Raw genomic sequence first — 16,853 nt, 5'->3', positions numbered from 1 at the left:
TTTATTTTTCATTGACTTATTGTGCTTCTGTTATATCCTGTCTAACACAATCAATCTAAAGCATAATATCTGAGAGGCCTATTCATAAATAATACATATTTGGGTCATTTTCATTTGTATTCTACAATGAAGATTTACAAGCCAGAAACAAAACAAGAAACAATGTGTGGCATGCTCTTATTCAGTGGATAAGAATATATTACTGTGATCAATTAATCTGCTTTTCTCTGCATTAGGTGGACATCTTTATGGTACATCCATAAGGGTTTATAACTTAGGAGAGACAGAATCAGCTCTAAGGCTCTAACATAAAATGCCTGTACTCAGAAAAGAGAAACTTTTCCAAAGTTTTTTTTTCCAATGGGAAATGTGTTAATTTTGGCAAACTCAACCACAGCAATACCCCATCTATCAACATAGTATGTTGCTCTACCCTACATACTACCTCTCATGTTAAATGAAACAAAAAATTGACTACATTATACCATAGCTAAAAGTCAGAATAATAATTCTGGGCATTTCTATAGTGCCATTCATCCAAAGATAGTCACATTCTACTATAAACCATGCAAATTCATCCTGCAGGAGGGCAAACTGACACACAGAAAGGTCCCAGCTCAATTTTTTTCAGACAGAAGTTAGTAGGCAAAATTAAGGGGGAAAAAAAAAAAAAGAAATCTGTGTGCATATAAATTGCAGGAGCAAATCATAAGAAGAAAAGTGAAAGAAAGTCTTAAATTCATATTAGTATATCGGTATCTCATAGAAGAATCTACAGTCACCTGTGCAGTCACCAGTAGAGCTGGTATTCTGGTGATGGGCTACGTCACAGGAACAGCAGTAATGGTCCAGATATTTATAAATCTTGCCTGCACAGAAGGAGCAGAAGTTAGGGCTTGGCGAGTAAAAATCAGTCAGTGCTACTTTAGGAAGGAAAGTCAGAATACGCAAGAACTTTGCAGGCAATATAAACTGATGAGAAGAAGTCGGAGAGAGTGGTGGGAGTGAGGACAAGGCTGGCCACTGTGGCAGCTCCCCACCCTGCCTCAAGCTCTGAGAGATGCAGGCTGTGCCGTGCTCAGTGCTTCGGACCGTGGTCCTCAAGGTGGGTTATTGTATTAGGTCTTCAGCTCTGGAAATTCGCTACAAGCGCATCTCAGATAAAGAGTGAAATGAGTTTTGCAACTATGGCAAAAAAGCAATTTTACATTTCATAGGCCTTTTAAAACCCTTTTCAATAGAAAATAAAAATAACAGTAGGGGGAAAAAAAAGGCTACATTTCAATTCCCGTTTTTATAGTTTGACGTTGCAGATGTTTCTGGGTCATAGGTGAACATGTCTTTAGGTGTCAAAAGATGCAATAACCTGAGTCAAAAATGGCCCAGTCCCCAGAACTGTGACTGTGTGCCAGAATATCCCCACCTCAGAAGCTTGCTGGCAGCAATGTGCTCCAGGTGTCTTACACCACACAGACCTACTAGTCATTTTAATATTTTCCATGCTCATGTAAATGGACTTGATGTGTGTTCCATCAAATGTGGGAAAATCCCACAGAATTGTGTGCCATCTGTTTATAGGTAAAAGGTCTGCTTTGCTGACAATTTAGTGCAAAATCAGAAAAAAGAATGAAAGCAAGCAAGCTTTTGTTTTGTTCTGCTTTGGTTTTATAAAGCTGAGACTTAATGTCGTATCAAAAACCTAACAAAGTTCAAAGGTTCATTCTATTTGGGTAGCATTGCCCTTTTCAGATGTATGAATATTACCTGAGCCCCACAGAGCTCGTAAATTTGCACCATGTGGCTGTGACCTGCAACCTAGTGAAATCCTGAGCGCACACAGGATTCAGCAGGACGTGGTGAGGGTGCAAGGGCCACATCTTGGGCAGTGTGATGTCTGCACTGGTGCCCTGGACCAGAAGCCTCCATGAAATGCTATCTGACAGCATTTCAACACTTATGGTTGGCCTCAAGTGAGAAACTAAAACTGAAGCAAAAACTAAAAGGCTCATTTAGAAACAAACATCACCGCATTTTATTTAACACCCAATACCGCATTTGCTTTTTTGTTAGAATTAAAGCCAAGTTTAACTCAATTGATATGGTAGATGCCAATCAGAGTGTCCATCTTCACTGTTTTGCTCAGTTTTAAACAAGACTGTTGGACAAAAGGCAGTTACGTCTGAGGTTCTGGAAGCAGCTATGATATTAAAATGAAGGCTGTGGTCACAGTGATTTTCAGCGTCAGTTGAAAGACATCAACCAGTCATCAGAAGAGGAATTTGAGGCCTTTTTTGCCTTTACATTCCATGTGGAACATGCACTTATACTTTTCTACAGAGAACTGATAACCAGGCCTGGGAAATTTATACCTGAATATGAGCCAGACGTTGTCAGAAGATGATGTCAAAGACTGTTTCAAAAGCGTATTTTCATCATATCCCATCAGGGGGTGAGATCTTGTCTTGGGTGAAAGAAGAGTTAACCTCTGTAGAGACACGCGCCAGATGCTCAGCAAGCTAAGTCAGTTTATCTCCATTGAGATAGGCCCTACTTCTTTACAAGGGCTTAACCCTGCCCCTAATGGCCTAAAATAGATATTTTAACCTTGCCACCAGCATTGTACTGGTGTATAAAAGTTGAGGAAAAGAGTTTGAAAGTGCCTATGGTCAGCTAATTGGGAAAACAACCAGTTCCCCACAGTATAATCTACTCCTTTTGCCAAGAGAGACAAGTTTTATATGTTTCAGTCAGAAAAGTGCAACTCCTCCAGTAATGTGGCTGAGACATTTACTTTGAAAATGAGGAATCTTATTTCCAAGGTCAGTCTGAGGTTTCCTGGGTTCAGACTAAAATACTTTGTAGGGCCAAAGAAATATTTACTGGGTTCTAGGGAGCAGGGAGTGGATGTGTAGTTTGAACATATTTCAAGTCAGCCTGGGAGGTCTGTTTGTGTCTCCTCAGACAACCTTTTCTTTTTCCCGAGAAATTGGAAGTGAAGAAAATGATGACATTTTTTGCCAGTACATTTCCGTTGCGTCATTTCCTGCATTGAACCAGAGAACCTGCGTTATTGGCACCCTTTCCAGAAACTATTTCTTTCCAGTGCATCATATGAAACTAAATAGTCAAGTTTTGCCCAAGGGCTGCCATGCCTTCTGTGTTAAACTAGAAGGAGTTTCTGTATAATCCGACGGTTTGCTTTATGTGACCTTTGACAGTGGGAGTGTTGGGAGAATGACAATATATGTTGTAGGGCTAATGCTAGGTGGAGCTTCATAGGCAGTCGTAAATTAAACAGCAGCATTTTACAAATGAGCTCCATAATGAGTAGGTGATCAGAAGATGTGCTACTGCATGCTGGAGATTAACGTCCAAATAGAGAAACTATCACCTAGCCCAGGAATGGCAGTAAAAGGTTAAAAGAAATATTCAATATTATCAATCATATTAAAAAAAAAAGAGAGAACTTCTTACAGCTGCCAAAGGAGCTTGCGAGAATTAATGTGTTTGTGTCAAAAAGACCGAGAACAAGTGAAATAGGACTACAGTGATTGCCAGAATCTTACTTGCCTGGAGAGATAACATTGGACATCCAGTTTAACTAGGCAGGTGCCAGGAATCCTCTTGCGGATGCTATGGAGCGGCTTTCAAATATAAGAATGTACAACAACCCCCATTCTCTGGTCCTCTGTATGGTTTCTGAGTTGCTCATTAAACCAGGGAAACCTCCAGTGAGGTGTGATGACCTGAAAACACAGAGGAACTAAAGAATCAATGTTTTAAGTAAAACAGCAATTATAAAAAGATCTACAGCTCCTTCCATGTAATCAGGTAAATTACTAGGAGTGGCATAAAGCACCTAAACTGGAGAAAGAGTGGAGGAAGGAGGAGCGGGAGGAAAAGAAAGTCCCTTGGGAGATATCCGATAGGATGCTTAGTCTGCGTAGAGGGCAAAAGGTTAAGTGAAAATGAGATGAAGGAATGATCAGATATAGTCAGAACAGAGACAGTTAAATAAAGGAATGTGCCAACCTAAGACAAATGTGAAGAAGTGTGCCTGTGTTGCCTGTGTCGGTGTAGCTGTTCTTCAGCAGTTCAGGAACCAGAGAGGGGGAATTCCCGGTTCCCAATCCACAGCAGTCCTAGCTGAAGCACTTCCCAGCAAAGAAACAGAAGGGATAAGGAGACAGGTTTAAGACTCCTCTCTGCTACTCAGAGAGTGGAAAAGGATATTAAAGTGCTTCTAATTACAGCTACACTTTTTGCAGGTCCCTTTTTACTGCTGGTGTGATATAAATCATCCTTAGTGATGGGAAAGAAAGTCAGGCCTGTGCCATCTGTGGTTTTGAACAATAAGAAAGATGCTGTTTGAAGAACATGAAAACAGAAGTACCGAGAATTACTTGAAAGCTGCAAACTTTCTTGGTTGGCTAATGTTTTCATGGGTCAAAGAGCTTTTGTTAGAGTGGGTTTCCATAACAACAAACAACATTTTGTTAAAAGAGGTGCATAATGTTGCATAATGCTTGGGACACAGTCTATATAAAACTTCATCAAATATTTTGGTAAATCTTCATTCTTAGCCTACTCAACAAAAATGGCCTGGGATAAGAGACGGCACCAGAAAGCTCAATAAGTACCTGTACTGACCAAGTCTGGAAATTACCATAAGAATTTTGTTCAAAAGTCTTTAGTGGCTTACAGCCTTTAAATGTTTCTAAGAACAGTCTTAAATTTCTAAACCCCAGGATGAAAGTTCAAATTCTTAGACACGTAATTTAGAGGTCAGTACTTTTTGTGTTTCCTTAGAAACTTAACTAACATATACAATTAGACCTGGGAATTAGGAAGTCGGAGCTTTAACTCGTTTGCTAGATGCTAATACCTGGGGAATACCCAAACTGGATTTCTGAAAACAAATTTTGGTGCTCTAAAGAATTTTGGTCTTCCAACACTTTGAGGGCAGGAATTGTTGTGTGTTCTTCACAAAGAGTTTGATTAGTCACAGAATTCACTAAATCTAGCTGAACTTCTTATCTTTAAGACTAACGCAGATCCCATGTACATTTGTGTCAACCCTAAGCTACAATGAAAGAAGTGTGAGTCTGTAAATGAGGAGTTTCAAATGAAGGAGGTGGTTGAAGCATTTTGACCCTATTCAATCAAGGTCAGTTTTCCTCTGAATTATACCTGTTCCCTTGTCTAGCATTTCAGATACCTTCCAAGTGTCTATCGACAGAGTTTATAAGTGGCATTCAACAATGAAGAAGCAAGCAAGCTGCTCACAAAACTCCCCGTTTCCCCATGTGATAAAGAGCAGCGTTCCACAGGAAGAGACAAAAGAGTGTTTGGGTCGCAGTTGTATGTGCCTATGGGAAAGGAATGGTGAAAAGAGGCCAACTGGGCCTGTTCCCGGGGAACAGGGATGGGAGGGAAGAGCACAAATCAGCTTTATGAGGTAGCAAATGATGGATGGCTAAATGCCAACTGAGAGCAATACGTACCATTGAGTCTGCATTGTTAAGATTATTAAAGGTTATTTTACTTTTAATTTTTTGTGGTAGGTGTTCTTACTCCTTCCTTACAGAAACCCTTGATTTTCACTTGCTAGATACTCAGATGCACTTGTCATACCCAAAAGGTGATTTCAGTTCTCGGATGCCAGGAAACCTTTCCACCGATCAAAACACAGCTGCACAGGCTTGCTTGATCTATTAATGGGTGCCACAACTCTGGGGTATTTCTGTCTATACCTGTGAAAATAGATATAATTAATATAACAGATATCATATGTATATGCAAATCCAGATAGTAAAAATGACTTCTAGTAAGACAAGGTTTTCATTTGCCAAACCAAAGCAAGATACCTGAGTCACTTAAGCATGTACAATCTGCACTCAGACTACTGCTGCTGCAGTGACATCAGAATGCTCTTAATCTATTTTATTTTACATTGAGCTTGTTTTTTATGAAAGATCTTACGGAACAAAATTTTTAAAACATACTTAGCTTTTTCCATGCTGTCACCTCTCTGCAGCCTTTAAAAAGTTCTTTCCATTATTTCCCACAGATTGCTTGGACATACGATGTCAGACCGTAGGACTACATGAATTGCCATTCGGTGGACACTGACCCTAGGTATTAAAACAATGAATGAGCAACTTTCTATCTGTTTTATATAAAATGCTTTCAGTGTAAGACAGGGAACAGCATCTTTTCTGACAGATAACCTTTTTATCCATTACAGAAATGCATACCATCCCCTTTCCTAACAAATAACAGAGAGCAGCAATATCTTCAGTATGCTTTATTATATTAATACATTTTGTATTGCAATTTTATCTTCCTCACTTTGACATTTATTTCCTCTTTAACGAGTCAAAATGCCTAGCCAAGAGCTCTTGACTATAAGCACATTCTTAACATCAGCATGTTAACTGTCACATTCAGGCTAATAGGCTTAACTTATCTGTTTGAGATCTTTGTCAAACAAGATCCAAACTCTGCGATTTTAAAAAATTGATGTAAATGGAAACTTTCACTTTAGTGGCACTAGAAAGACAATAATGCTGCTTCATCATCATCACAGGAACATTCAGTATTATGGGTTTGCTCCCAAATATCTTTATCTGTGATAAGTGCCTTTTCTTGTAATAAAAGATACTGAACAAAAAGTAGTTCAACAGAGATTTTGAAGTCTTGATTTGCAACAGTTAGTCCATTCTGAACCCTTCATTTTGTTTCCTTTTGTATTGTGAGGGCAAACAATTGTTGTAGCTTTCATCATGAGCTCAAGCATTACATTTTAGCAGACCGAGCTTAAGTGCATGCAGATGGGTGTAACATCAATTCTTTTTAAGGCTATTACAAAGCCAACTGTAAGCAAATTAATGCAAAAACAAGGGGGCATTTTTTTCATAATCTTGGGTAATTCTGAGCAAAGTTTCAAAGGACCTCAGGTTCCTTTCAGGAATCTAGATTAAACAATTGCAGATTTTGAATATTTTTTAATTCTGATTCTTAAATCACATTAGCATGAATCACATTATCAATGCAAGGGAAATCATAAATCAAAATATTCAGCTGATGTGATCTATTTTCAAGAACAATTTTAGAATCAGATTCCTCATTAATTATAACTATTTAATGGAAGGCGATAAAACAATCTACCTGGCATTTAGACAAGAGTCACATCCTTTTCCTCCCTCTTAGTCCAAAACAACTTTGCAGGATTTGGGGTTTCTGAAAAAAACAATGGTGATAGATTTCCCACATACACCCTTATTTTTTTCTACTAGAAAAGTGGTACATGAAATGGTTGAAATTCTCTGCGGATTTGATCTTTGCTCATTGTTGACCAAAGGGCGATTTCTACCTTTCTCAGTGACACTGGGTCAGAGCTCACTGCTCACAAAAGTACCTCTCGGTGTCAGAGAAACTGGATGCACGCTTGAAGATTGGGTCCACCAAAGTGTTTCTATATTCAAGCTGTCTTTCAGTGGTTATGGTATTTCTGACTTCTTACTCTTTTCATGTGAAACTGGGAGATAGTGTTCGTTTGCTTCCTTGTTTGCATGTATGAGGAAGTGAGAGAAAAAAAAAAATTCTTTTGAGAGTGAATGACACATGAGATAATTCCATCTGCCTGCCTGATTTGACATTTTCAACTCCATTTCTCAATTTCTCCTGATGAATAATCCAGCTCTTCCCAGTAATATGCACTGTTTAAGTGCTGGACATATGCTACAATAATAACAATTACAAATAATTACTCTGATGGGGTGAACGAGTAACACCAATTAGTTGGTGTGATGATGTTTCCATGACAAACTCCAGGTTTATGGAGTTGTTAATTTTTAAGCCTAAAAGCTTTCTGATAGCCTTTGTCAGGCAACAGTGTGACTTGACCACCTCAATTAATAAATCTCTCTCACTAGATGCATATAGTCATGGACTGTGCTCCTACTTAAGTCAAAATTTCAGTCAACACCTAGTGCAGAACTAAGTTTAGGCTTAACTGTAAAGACTTAGTAAAGCAGATTTCCTGATGAATGCGTATGAAAAAATTTCATTGCCCATTTCCTGAGGAAACTTTAAAAGAATAGAAGTGTTGGTGTGCACATGTACTTTGTTATATATTGTCAAATCAAACCCTGGTTCAGAACAACACTTCAGACTGTTGTTAACTCCAGACTTATTAACCTCAGTCATCAAATACAATGGACTTACAGACATGCCTAAACTCAAGCTTAAGCAACATTCAGAATAGAAAAGTTTTACTGAACTGAGTTAAACTGAGGCATGCTCTTGTTCAACCACAGAGGACAGAGCTTCTTGCTAAAGGAATATGTAGGTCTGTGCAAGAGTCTAAAATATTTGGTGTCATAACAGTACTTCTGGAATTGAATAGCTACAAAACTAACTCTCAGTTCTTTCACATTAAGCTGTTCCTCACAGCACTGTAATAGGCATTACAGTAACATTGAACAACAGAAATTCATTAGTATGATTTTTAAAATCTTCACATGTGTTTAAAATTTAAACCACATCACACTGGTGATACTAGTAATTTTGATGGCCCTTTGTGCTACTTACCCTCCGCTGCTAAGACCAACAGTTCAATCAACCAATCTTTTTTTTTTTTCCCCCTCATTTTGTGTGTTGATTTTCTTCCTTTCTGCACCAGATCTTCACTGCAGAGAAGAAGAAATTCAAGAATCATGCAGCGGATCATCAGTAAACTTCTCAGGCTGAAACAAAATCCACAGGTTCACAGGTCCACTGAAATAAACAACAGGTATCAATGAATTTATGATGATTTCACATATATCTGCCATATTCTGACAGAAGGGATGGATGCTCTTCATCCACTCTGGTATAAAAATCAGACACACCGCTATAAAATCTGGGCTTACTCCACAATTTACTGCCACGCTTTCCATTCTGCAGCTGATCTGATAACCCCTTGCTCACCGACAAGGAGAAGCAGCTGAAGGCAGTAATGATCCAGAAGTCTTCCAGACCTCATGAGCAGTGCTTCCATGGTCAAAGACTTTCAGAGAGAGACAAATCAGTGCTTTGTTAAATTAGGGACTTAAAACAGGAAAAGAGTGGGGAAGTCACAAGTCAAAAGGATGGTGACTGTTTTTGTCAAACTCCTAACTGGGTCACCAAACAGAATCACCAAGTGACCAGAGTTCTTTACTGGACATTAACTCACCAAGATGTTCCTCTACGCACATATAATGCTTCTTGTAACCCATGAATTGTTTTCTCAAAGAGCACCCTTATCAGCCATTAGCACACTTGGTCAGCGTTGGAGGCATGGCTGTAAAAAAACGCTTTCACAATGTCGCACAGTTGTTCCTCCCGCCCGGTGTCTCTGTAACAGGCAACTCAGTGCAGCCACTAGAGCTTACAACTTTCTCGTTTGCTCGGACAGCTTCTTCACTGATGTATAATAATAGTGATATCACTGCTAGAGTATGTCAGTCACTAACATCTTGGAAACAGAGAATGAAAAGGGACAGACTTAAAATGCCCAGATGAAATAACAACAATATGAATATTCCTACCACTTTTCGACAAAAAGCTATAGTAGTTCAGAAATTAAGAGGATTCAGTACCTCAACGGAGTTACGCTAGCACATACGATGTCTTGGAGTATTGAAAAAAGGAATCAGACTGGTAACTTCCAGTGATAGTTAGGTCAGATAATAGAATCCAGTATGTACTTCAGCAAGTAAAAATTTTACCCAGTTGATAGACACTGTATAAAATACCTTTTTTTTTCAGATTTTTTTTTTTTAATTTCAAAATATTTGACAAGTTCCCAGACCTGCTTGTAAAAATCCCCAAGTCACAAGCCAGTCGGATAAAAATCTGTTCATTGTAAAAAGGGAAGGGGGTAGGGTGGGGAAGGAAAGGTTTGTTGATAAGTTTGCTACACTATTAAAACGTTTAACCACAGCCTGGAGCTCAAATCAGCATTCATGTGAAGTTCCTATTTATTAGAGTATATGAAAAGCATACAGCAAAACTATATGTTCTTTTTGAGGGAGATGCACCCCAGTGATTAAGGTGTAAGACTAGATCAATTTCTTAGGAATATAGAAATGCGAGTGATAAAAATAGTCTGAAACTATTCTTTGTACCATTTAAAGTTTCTTGAGAACATAACTCCTATTCGAAATAAGCAGTAACACAGGAGAAAGTGGACGAGGGAGAAATCACAAAGGCATTTATCAAGATGAATCTAGGACCACATTGACTTGTCTAAATCTATATAAATAAAATGGCCTGCAAGTCACTCTGAAAGTGAAGGGAACCCATGCTTCAAACACGTCTTGAAAGAATGTCGGAAATCTCCTTCCTCTTTTGGCTGCGGTTACAGACGCTTTCTCCAGACAGTGGGCTCACTAGTTTCAATTGTCTGGAGTACTCAAAAATGTATTTTCCCCTGGAAGATTGTCTGCATATGCTTACAATAAACATCAACTAAATCAAATGACTTTCACTTCAGGATAAATACTTTCAAGTAAGTCTGTTAGAGACACCTATAGTAAATTGCTATTAATTAGTTTTTCCAATCTACTTAGGTTGTACTAATGAACACAATCACTTCTAACATATTTATACGGAGGATAAATCCTGCCTCTCTCTGTATGCCTGTGAAAGGCCCAAGGTGAAACGGAGACATTCTGCGGCAGGAACACACGGGAGCCACTTTAGGACAAGTGAACGATCCTGCTGGTCGTCTGTGTCTGTGGGCACCACTGGTCGAGGCGCAGCCAGCAGACGCTGTCTGCACTCGCTGCCGGACAGCCGCCCCGACGCCTGGGCTTGGGCAGGGCAAATTCTGCAGCTTTCTGGCCACAAAGTAGGTAAGTTACATAACATGGAAACTCTCAGCTCTGCAAAGCCAATGAAACCGCATTTTCCTATAAGCGTTACTTCCCCTTTCTGCACGTTACCCGCTTGTAATGGCTTGTTGTAAATTGTGTGATAGTGTCTCTAGAGATGGGAACTTCTTTTCTTATGCTTGTGAACGTAACCCAACACCAAGAGGTCCCAGCCCTGACAGGACATTTCAGGGCATCACTGGAAGGACAGCAGTCATACTAACACCGCATAGCTCCCTTCTGCTAAGCCAAAATATGGAACCAAAGTAAGAAATAGAATTATGTCTGTACCACAATTTAAAAACAATATTGCTACCCTCAGCAATTTGAAGCTGGTTACTGGAAAATCCCTTGATACAGCAGAGCAAAGCTTCTGGTAATTTGCTTCACCAAGTCCTAAATAGTACTGAAATGCAATCCAATTATTTTTAGAAATTACCTGGTTTATTTTTGTGTAACAGCTCCGAATACCTAAAGAAGTACTGCAGCAGACCATAAGGCCCAGAGCTAGCTGAGAAACCTGCATGCATCACATAAAGCGTATGATTCCACAACTCATTAAGTCTAATTTATGGCATATGTAATTAAGCACCTTTGAATTGAACCCAGGTCTCTAGAGATAATAACAGTTAGAACTTATATAGGGCTTTTCATCTTCAAAGTGCTTTACAAACATTAACTAATTAACAACATAATAAGACATGAAAGGCCAATGTACTTACCCGTACTGCTGCATAGCCTCTGTAATTCAGATCTCGATGGTTTGCAATGAAAGATCCAATCTGGGTGCACAAGAAGGATTTACTTGTGGTCCCCTTCCCAATCAGAAGGCATGACTTTGTACATTTCATATATCTGAATTCCCAGACTACTTCCCTTCTCTGCTATTTACTGCTGAGTCAGAAGAAACAGCTCCCAAAAGTGAAGGAAGGTATGGAACAGAGCAGCTCACAGCAGCCCATGAGGGTGTCTGAGTTTCCTGGGCTTTGGAGCCCGAGTAATGCGACCTAATGCAGGAATGAGTTCCTAGAGAATTCACTGCACAAGATTTCTGGTACCACCTAAGTCCATATCCTTCCCAAGGTAAATCTAGTAATAATTACACAAAGTCTCTAGGGTCTGGATAAACTATCAGGGAGAAGAGCTTATTTCAGTTCAAATACATTTTCCTGGTAAAACCTACAATGTTTTCTCTCTTTTCTCTGCTCTTCTGAAAAGCCTGAAGTATCTAGCCTGTTTGTTAGTTTTTGGGGTATTTTATCACTTGGTTTAACTTATACACAAGCCTCTTGAGAGAGCATACATTTGCCTTATTATCTCAATTAATGTTTTCTTGGTGATAACAATGTTGCAGATGTTATATCAGGTTCCTTGAATCCCTCTTGAACGTTACTAATACAGAAAGATGAAGGATGAAATAAAAGGTCAGCAAATAACATGGGCAGTTTTAGTGATCTGTCTTTCAGACATCAGCCTGTGTCAGAGATCACTTTCATGATCTCAGAATATTGACCACTCTCTGTGCATATGCTGTGTTTAAGCTTCACCTGTCCACCAGCTAAAAAGATAATGGATATCATGGCAGTACCTCTTGTCTCCAGACAATGTCTGCCTCTGTCCCCTTGGGGATTCTCTGTGCACCAAAATTTTGGAATTTGGAGACCAGTGGAAAAATATACCAGGCATGTAAGAGAGAACTATGCATATACACGTCCCTAACTCTGCAAAATGGAAAATCTCAGAAACAAATGCAAGTGACTCAGTGGTAGGGGTACAGGTGGAGCCCCATGAGAAATAAAAGAAAATGAGACATACCGTGGACCAGAAAACAAAATGTATATGGAACCAGTAGGCTTTTGTGCATCCCCACAGACAAGCAGTCCAGAACACATCCTGAAAGGGAACCATCTCACAGTAGTAATGCCTACAAGAGATCCTATGATAAACAGGATCTAATTAAAAGCGTTACAAGTTTTAAATGGAAATGTAGAATAGAACTGTCAAAATGTTTTATCCCTAAAGTGTGAACACTAACCTTCCCACACCTACTACGTAACAGTACATTTTAATTTGCCTGGAGCAGAGTTGAATAAAGCAAGCATCACAAACACAATCAAATGGATATTTGAAAGTACTGCTCTTCACAATAACTGGGTGTCTGAGCAAAGCTTCAAATGCTGATCAATTGATTACCAAAATCAAAGCATACATTTCCCAAATGAGCTTCTATAAAGCACTCAATAACACCAGAGAAAAAAACATAAAGCTCCACAGAAGAGCAGTCTTCTCTAAAACATTTACAAATGCAACTTTTCACTGGTTTCCTTGTTTATAAGCTTAGATCTGCACACATCTAGACTGAAGAATAAAGCACTTCTGATAAATCAATGGTTTGATTCAGTTTCAGCGTGGCAAATTCAGTTAAAAAAAGATGGAAAACAGTTTGAAATGATCCAAAGGTATACTTTCAGTTTTATGGCAAATCGCAGTCTCTCTGGTACAATTGCTTGAATGACTTCTGAAATTTTAATAAACAAAATTATGGCAAAATATATATGTTCTCTAACTGCAAACCATCTGTGAATATTCTTACTTCATAAGGCACAGCTCTTGATTTTTTTTCCTTAGAAATAAGATAGATCTATTCACACTTATCTGTTCCTTTGGAATTTTCTTTCCTCCCAACATTGCCTGTGAGAGGGTTACTATATGGTCCTAAGGAGGGTATATAAAGGTGAGATGCTCGGCCTGGTTTTGAGCTTGTCTCAGAGAGTTACTATTTGCTCAACAGAGGCCTCTGTTGAGCTAACCACAGTTCACGAGAGCACTCATAAGTATTCTCCAGCTCCTCCCAACACTGGGACAGCTATTATTGAGAGTGATTAAATATTAACCATAACTACTAGTGTTCTGTCCATCTGCTATCTCCAGTGAATTGGTTTCTGCTACTGTCATGATGCTGTACTTCTATCGTTTCCTTTTCCATAAAGGTGTTCCTCTGTCAGCGAACTCCAGAGAATAACTGCCCACCAAATACACCTGGTTTTCTTTTAGTGAATTTAACCTGAAAAAACAGAATGAAAAAAGGAAAACTAACTTTCAACCTGAAATGAACCTATTACATGAGCTTCCTTACATTCTACCCATCCTTCTACATGCAGGTCATTCTCTTGTACCACTTCTTGGCAGTAGCCTCATCTGTTGTGCTGTCCTCAACGTGAAAAAAACTGAACTGGGGTGCAGATTCTGCAATATGCTCCCTCTGTAGAGCAAAATTCAGAGTTGTTCATGAGCAAGTAAGCTCTGGGCAGCCTTGCCTTTACTCCTCCATCCCAGTAAAAAGCACCTGGCCTGAAGAACACGATGGGATTTTGACCCCATCAGGTGACTGCTGTCCTAGTCTGGAAATTTTAAGGGAAAAGCCCGAAGGATCAAAACCATTTTGTTTATTTAAATGAAAAGCTTTCACAACAACAACTTAAAATTTGAAAAGCCTCTACCTTCAGAGCTTTTGACATTTGTTACTGAGGTTCTGACCTATTAGGATGCATATTTTATAGCCCTTAATCTTTCCCATAAGACAGCGCTTCATTAAAGGGGGAAAAAAACCCCAAACCAACCCATACCACATCACACTCTCAGTAATTCTTAGAGTAACAGAGAGTACACTGATCCGCAGACTTTCTTTCTTTTCTACGCAAACACCTTTCTGGAACACGCCTCTATGCTGAAATCCTCTTGTGTAAGCAGAGAGCTCTCCAGGCTTCATTGCATCTTAAGCAAGTAAACAAATATTTAGCCTTATGACAATTAGGCTGTAGACTCTCCACCTGTACCTTTCACTTCTGATCTGGAAAAGCAGCACAGTTGAAGAGACCTGTCAGGGGGGAAAAAAAAAGGAGAAAAGGACAGAAATGGTGACTAGCCAATGTTGATGGAGGAGCCAGAAACATGAGAGGTCAACAATTTATAGGGAGAGGATATTTTCATTCTCCTTATATTTTTGCAGATCATTTAATCTGAGCTGCATTTCACTTCAACAAAGCAGGATTTATCCCCTATTGCGTTGTGCATTTTGGCAAGGAGAACTTTCAGCGATCACACAGATGGCATGGGAAACTTCCCACCATTTTGTATGTCCTTAGAGTGCCACAGGAGGTATCACAATTTCTGTCTCTCACTGGTATTTGCTGGTTTTCCCTGACACTCACCAGGAACACCCACTCTTTCAGCAGCAGCTGGGTGGGATAAAGCACGTTTTATTCTACGCTGTCCCCGCTTTGTCAGTTAATGAGAGAGTTTGGGTGGTAAAGCCAGAGACATTTTTCTTCCGGTGCTGTTATTCCCATACTGCACATGGACCCGCCTCCCCCTCCTTTTGATCCTGCACTACTGTATCATATCATCCTTCAGTATCTCAGTCAGATCCTAAGCTCAGGAGGAAACAGCAGCAATTCTGCCTCTGGATCCTGTTTTTATATAGGTCTGCTAATCGCGTGAATATGCCTCGTCTTACAAGAGGTGGTTTAATGGTATCATTAATCCCATTTTAAATCTACAGAACTGAGGCACACAGTGATGGCTTGGACAGGCGGCTGGGCACCAAACTCAGATTTCGTGTGAAAAAGGCATCAGGGCCAAAACCAAGTTGATGAAAGCAATTAAATGGAAGTATTTAAATAGATTCGGGCATTTCTTCTTCCCTATGACTGTCTGTCTGTACAATAAGGCAAGATGAGGTCTTCCTGTGCTAGCAGATAGCTGTAACTCCGCAACGAGTTACTGAAGTGTTAATATTGATCGGACAAGATGGAACGTGTTACTGAGGCAATTGGTCAGGCTAAAGCGGTGATGGCAGCACATGGGATATTATGGATGGTTGAAGTAGCTGAGGATATCTATCTTTCTGTCTATCTACCTATTTTCCAAGATGTCTATCATCATTGAACTTAGCTACCAAGGAACAGTGGCAGCACTTAATCATCAATAGATAAATACTGTTTATGCCATTAATTGGGGATTGGGTCAGATTTTCCTTGTTTGTACCTTTGCTGCTCTTTTTTTTCCCCTCCACAGTTGTGAGACAGTAGCATTTTCTCACAGCCTGTATGTGTTGTTTTGGGACCTGGGTCAGTGGCAACAGCATAGCTCTGTTTGTCTGCCAGAGCGTATTCAATTGAGATCCTTTCCAGGAAAACAAAATAGCCAACTTATGAGAGTTGTTATAAAATTGCAAATCCAGCACCTTTTCATAATATCTGGAATACGATTTGGAAGCAGCAACAGTGTGACCGGTCTCTGCAGCTGCTCCTTCACCTGCAGTCAGAAGCGGCTGAAGAGCAGGAGGAGTTTCCCAAGCAATACCTGCTGTAAACCCACAGCTTCCAGCGCTGCGTTTTCTCTATAGTTAGTATTCAGCAAAGAGACTGCAACAGCGCAGAGCTGTGTATTTGCTGGTATTTTTCTTGTTCAAAGCTTTTGAGAACACTTTACTGAAGCATATAATGCTGCCTTGAATTTGGCCTCTGAATCACATTTTGAGAAGAAGAAACACAGGCACTTGGCGGGGTGTTTTTGCCCTGTGCCTTGGCTTGCTCGAGTCAGAAAAGCTCCCCGTCTCCCCCTTCCACACCTCCTCTCAGCCCAATTCTCATCAGCCTGTCTCTGATTACGAGGCTCCTCTCTGATCGAACAACTTCCTTTTCTTTCTTTAAATTTTTTATTTTTTCCATTACATTTTCCCCTTTCCACTCTGAGATTAAGGCTCTTACATGGTTTTAAACTCTTAGCAGAATTCATTTATCATTACAGAGTCTTAGATTAAAACCGGTCTTCCAGGGGTAACGTTAGGAGTAATCATGGTGCCTTCTGTTTTTATCTGAAGTATTCCAAAAGGAGAGCTAGATAGCCTAAATTAGGCAACGGAGTTTTTGCCTTGACATTTGGGAGGTT

Source organism: Phaethon aethereus, assembly GCF_964289735.1.
Source record: "Phaethon aethereus genome assembly, chromosome: 13".
Lineage (NCBI taxonomy): Eukaryota > Metazoa > Chordata > Aves > Phaethontiformes > Phaethontidae > Phaethon > Phaethon aethereus.
Note: the sequence above shows the minus strand (reverse complement) of the source record.